The sequence below is a fragment of the Lolium rigidum genome, chromosome 2 (assembly GCF_022539505.1).
Source record: "Lolium rigidum isolate FL_2022 chromosome 2, APGP_CSIRO_Lrig_0.1, whole genome shotgun sequence".
Lineage (NCBI taxonomy): Eukaryota > Viridiplantae > Streptophyta > Magnoliopsida > Poales > Poaceae > Lolium > Lolium rigidum.
Window position 1 is genome coordinate 199,124,303 of NC_061509.1, and position 6,258 is coordinate 199,130,560.

The window sequence follows — 6,258 nt, forward strand, 5'->3', positions numbered from 1 at the left end:
CAGGCCTTTACAAGGTTCTTGGGGCACACATCCACAACCGAATGGGAGGCTCCCAAATCTGTAACAACACAACAATCAACAACAATACATCAACACAAATCAACTAGGGATCCAAAGAGGAACACTAGCAAGAGGGCCCTCAAACAAATGAGGGGAAATGTAAATCGCTTCGGTGAGGATGTAGATCGGTGTATTCTCCTTCGAATCTCCAAAGATCAAGAGCTTTGGTTGGGGGAGGAAGGAGATCTTGCAAATCTTGAGTTCTTGAGGTGGCTCTAATGGTGGTGAGGCTTGGCAGAATTTCTTCAATGATTGAGAAAGGAGGAAGGAAGAAGAAGGAGGGGTATAAATACCCCCTCTCAGAATCCAGCCGTTGGAAGCTTTCGAGGGCCGGATAATCCGGCCCAAGTTGGGGCCGGATAATCCGGCCCCCCAAAAAATCCGGCCTGGTGGAATTTCCGGTCAAATGTTCGGGGAAAAATCCGGCCTCATACCAGGGGAGTACTGAGCCGCGTCGCCTCTGGTCCTTAGCCAAATCTTGGGGGCCGGATATTTTGCAAATATCCGGCCCGGATTATCCGGTGCAAAAATCCGGCCTTGGGGAATTTCCGGTCAAAAATCCGGCCAAAAGTCCGGGGCAGTACTGAGCCAAAATGCGTTGAGTCCTTAGCCAAAAATTGGGGGCCCGATATTTTGCAAATATCCGGCCCGGATTATCCGGGCCTGGTGAATCTGTTTCAGCTTCCTTTTGACTTGTGTTTCCACACAAGACACTCACAAACATGTATGCATGTAATATCTGCACCACTTCATCAAACATTAGTGTATCTCATATATTGACATCAAACACACCAAAATATAATATGTGAGAGATGCTCTTTCAATCTCCCCCTTTTTGGTGTTTGATGACAATATACGGATTTGCAAGAAAAACATTATAGAGAACACTCTTGTTGGCAAAACATAGAGGCACTCCCCCTACATGTGTGCATACAAGTAATTTGCATTTGAATACAAATGCACGACATATAGGTGCGAGGTGCCTCAACACAAGAAATATCCAACATGAACTCAAACATGAGACATAGGCAATTATATAGATGAGACAAGGTGAGAGAGATCATACCCATATGGAGATATATAATACCGGATATGTAAATATCACACCATAACATTAACCTTGGTCTCAACATATAGAATTCCGAAAACCCAACATAATGTCTCATAATCCACTCACACATATCACATAGTTTTGAACGAAACAAACCAAGCCAAAGAGTTCAAATGAATGACATAAAAGAGGACACAAGTGATAAAAGAATGGTAAACGCATATGCTTGTGCCCGACCCTAGCAAATCCCGTAAAGAAGGCCTAATAGAACACTTCTCCCCCTTTGGCATCGAGACGCCAAAAAGGGGAAAAGCGCGATGCTACACGCCCCATAGGAGATCACTCGGAGTCCGTCTCGGAGTGACGATCTTCATCGCTTTCAGAGGCAGGAGGAGAATCGCGAGCAATGCTAGCCCTCAGAATGCTCTGCTCAAGGTCAACCCACGGAACCTGGGAGGAGTGCCACCCACTGTAGGATGGGTGAACTGGCGGCTGAGGCGGAGGTCCTTGCTCACCACTGAGCTTGTGAAGGATGACGGCTTGTGTGTGCTGGATCTCAGAACGCTGGCGGCTGGCCTCAAAGTTCTCCTTGTGTATCTCAATGTTCATGCACAGAACATTGCGCTGGAACCAAGTGAGCTTCTTCACATTCCTCTGAGTCACTAGAGAAGCAACAGAGCGACCGGGTGCATAGCCACTAGAGCGGGCATCTCCCATGAACGAACCGGCAGCAGGTGCAGCATTGGGGACAGGCTTCTTCTTGTAAGCTTTCTTGACTGTGTGGCTCTCAGTAGGGAAGCGACTAAGATCAACAGTGAGGTTGGCAGTATTGTTGATGAGGAGCTGAATATATGGAGCATAGGGAATAGAAGTCCGAGACACCATAGCATCACGAATCTCATGAAAGATAAAATCCATGATATCAAGGGTGAAGTCTTGTTCCTCATCACCATCTTGGGCACACTGAAAGGATAGATGCATAAGATCCACAAGAGCACCACGGATAGCATCATTGTTTCCACCACTTGGAGAAATAGTGGCTCTGAAGAAACGGAGCAGCTGGCCATATATAGGAAGGAGCCCCTTGGTAGAACCTACATCACCAGTCGCATCATAAAGCTCATAAAGAACAATCTTATCCGTCTTCTGAGGGCCATGAAGGCGATGACCACCTCCCGAGGGAAGACCAAGAATCGAAGCAAACCGGGCCAAAGAAGCCTCACAACGGGTAGAGCCAGTCATCCACTGCAAGGTCCGTGCTTCATCTTTCTTGATAGCAAGGGTAGCAAAGAATTGCTTGATCAACTCCGAACTGTAGTCACATTGAATCTTCATAAGATCTTGCAGGCCCATTCTTCCTGTGACCCAAATAGCATCTGAAAAATGATCGTTTACTGCCAGAAACTCCACATTGATTGCTTGCATAGGTCTAACTTTCTTCATTGGTTCATATATGTCTTTGAAGATGTACTCTTGTTCCAAGCACCAGAAACGCTTGTCCTCAATATCTTGATCCCTCTCAACGTCTTCATACCAGTTTTTCTGACGGATCGCAGCATAAGAGATAATATCCATGGTCTTGTAGTTTTCCCTAGAAGCCTTGCCTTTCCGCCTAAGAGTAGCTGACTTGCGAGGAGCATTCGAAGCAAACTCATCGCTCGACCTTGAAGTTCTAGAGCGCCTCCGAGTACCACTACCTGTGAGGAGCAAAGACGGATAGCAAAGAGAAGATGATGCTCATAAGTCATGCATTGATACAGTAATGTACTCTAGAAACATACTATGAGTCGATACAAGTTTAGACATGAAAGATTGACACAAAACTGCAGCAACAACAAAGCTCCAGGCCGGATAATCCGGGGTCCCCGAGGGGCGGATAATCCGGCCTGGCCGGATAATCCGGCTGGCACGGGGGCCGGATAATCCGGCCCCTGCGATTCTGCAGAGATTCACAAGCAAACTTGTCTACAAACTAGATCGGCCTCATAGCATGCAAGAGGAGTGATACGTCTCAAACGTATCTATAATTTCTTATGTTCCATGCTAGTTTTATGACAATACTCACATGTTTTATATACACTTTACATCATTTTGATGTATTTTCTGGCACTAACCTATTAACAAGATGCCGAAGCGCCAGTTCCTGTTTTTACGCTGTTTTTGATTTCAGAAATCTTACACGGGAAATATTCACGGAATTGGACGAAACAAAAGCCCACGGTCTTATTTTCCACGGAGCTTTCCAGAACACCGAAGGATATACGGAGAGGGGCCAAGGTGGCCCCACACCACAGGGCGGCGCGGCCAAGGAGGGGGGCGCGTCGGCCTATGGGGTGGGCCCCTCGGCCGCCTCCCGACTCTGCCCCTTCGCCTATTTATTCACTCCGTCGCGAAAACCCTAGTACCGAGAGCCACGATACGAGAAAAGTTCCAGAGACGCCGTCGCCGCCAATCCCATCTCGGGGGATTCAGGAGATCGCCTCCGGCACCCTGCCGGAGAGGGGAATCATCACCGGAGGGCTCTACATCATCATGCCCGCCTCCGGATTGATGCGTGAGTAGTTCATCCTTGGACTATGGATCCATAGCAGTAGCTAGATGGTTGTCTTCTCCTCTTGTGCTATCATGTTTAGATCTTGTGAGCTGCCTAACATGATCAAGATCGTCTATTTGTAATGCTACATGTTGTGTTTGTTGGGATCCGATGAATATGGAATACTATGTCAAGTTGATTATTGATCTATCATATATGTGTTGTTTATGATCTTGCATGCTCTCCGTTGCTAGTAGAGGCTCGGCCAAGTTGATACTTGTAACTCCAAGAGGGAGTATTTATGCTCGATAGTGGGTTCATGCCTCCATTGAATCTAGGACAGTGACGAGAAAGTTCTAAGGTTATGGATGTGCTTGTTGCCACTAGGGATAAAACATCAATGCTTTGTCTAAGGATATTTGTGTTGATTACATTACGCACCATACTTAATGCAATTGTCTCGTTGTTTGCAACTTAATACTGGAAGGGGTGCGGATGCTAACCCGAAGGTGGACTTTTAGGCATAGATGCATGCTTGGATAGCGGTCTATGTACTTTGTCGTAATGCCCTAAGTAAATCTCATAGTAATCATCATGATATGTATGTGCATTGTTATGCCCTCTCTATTTGTCAATTGCCCAACTGTAATTTGTTCACCCAACATGCTATTTATCTTATTGGAGAGACACCACTAGTGAACTGTGGACCCCAGTCCATTCTTTTACATCTGAAATACAATCAACTGCAATCTCTATTCTCTGTTGTTCTTCACAAGCAAACATCATTCTCCACACCATACGTTTAATCCTTTGTTTACAGCAAGCCGGTGAGATTGACAACCTCACTGTTAAGTTGGGGCAAAGTATTTTGGTTGTGTTGTACAGGTTCCACGTTGGCGCCGGAATCCCTGGTGTTGCGCCGCACTACACTCCTTCACCAACAACCTTCACGTGGCCTTCATCTCCTACTGGTTCGATAAACCTTGGTTTCGTGCGAGGGAAACTTGCTGCTATACGCATCACACCTTCCTCTTGGGGTTCCCAACGGACGTGTGCTTCACGCGTTATCAAGCTAATTTCTGGCGCCGTTGCCGGGGAGATCAAGACACGCTGCAAGGGGAGTCTCTCACATCCAATCTCTTTACTTTGTTATTGTCTTGCTTTACTTTATTTTATTTTCTATTTTGTTTGCTTTCTCTATATCAAAAACACAAAAAGTTAGTTACTTGCATTTACTTTATTTTGTTTCATCATGCTTCCCCCTAAGTTCACTTTGAAAGATATACCGGTAGGGCGTGTGTCTATCATTGGAAGAGATAATATAGAAGAATTTTTCACTCATGTTAGTACGGTTAAAGATTTTGAAGATAGATCTATGGTAGAACTTGCTCCTACTTATGAAATTGCTGCTGCCTCTTTAGTGCACATGTTGGAAGCTAGATTTGTTAATCTTAATCCTATAATGCAACATATGTTTCTTACACTTTCTGATATGGAAGAAGAAGAGAAGAAAGATTTTGTTTTAGAAACCCTTCTTAAAGAATTTGGTGATGTAGCTAAAGAAGCTAGAAAAGTCTTTATTAAACATAAGATGCTTGGCTTTTATACTAATTTTGCAAGTACCCTTGAAAAGATGGAAAAAGATAGGCTAAAGTACACTAATAAAACCAATTGTGAGGGGGAGATTAAATTACCAATACCTCTTAAGCTCATAGGAATGCATGAGGCACTAGAAAAGAATTTTGATTGGATTGTTCCTGAAAATTTATTTGAGAAGGATAGTAAGCCTAAAAGTAATGAAAGAGGAGCCTCTGAAACTTACATAGATAAGATACAATGCATTGTTGAGAAAACTCCCAACTCTGATGTTGATGCTTCATCTCTTGATAATACTTGAGTTACACTTTCTGCGCCTAGCTGAAAGGCGTTAAAGAAAAGCGCTTATGGAAGACAACCCATCATTTTATTTCTGCAATTTTTGTTTTATATTTGTGTCTTGGAAGTTGTTACTACTGTAGCAACCTCTCGTTATCTTTACTTTATTGCATTGTTGTGCCAAGTAAAGTCTTTGATAGTAAGGTTGATACTAGATTTGGATTTCTGCGCAGAAACAGATTTCTAGCTGTCACGAATTTGAGTAGATCTCTCTGTAGGTAACTCATAAAAATCTGCAAAAAATCATGAGTAATCCACAGATATGTACGCAACTTTTATTCAATTTGAGCTTCTTCATCTGAGCACGTTAAGTGCCTCTACAAAATTCGTCTTTACGGACTGTTCTGTTTTGACAGATTCTGCCTTTTATTTCACATTGCCTCTTTTACTGTGTTGAATGGATTTCTTTGTTCCATTAACTTTCAGTAGCTTTGGGTGATGTGCAGAAGTGTTACGAATGATTGTGTCCTCTCTGAACATATGAATTTTTGATTATGCACTAACCCTCTAATGAGTTTGTTTTGAGTTTGGTGTGGAGGAAGTTTTCAAGGGTCAAGAGAGGAGGATGATACAATATGATCAAGAAGAGTGAAAAGTCTAAGCTTGGGGATGCCCCCGTGGTTCATCCCTGCATATTTCCAGAAGACTCAAGCATCTAAGCTTGGGGATGTGATGGCGT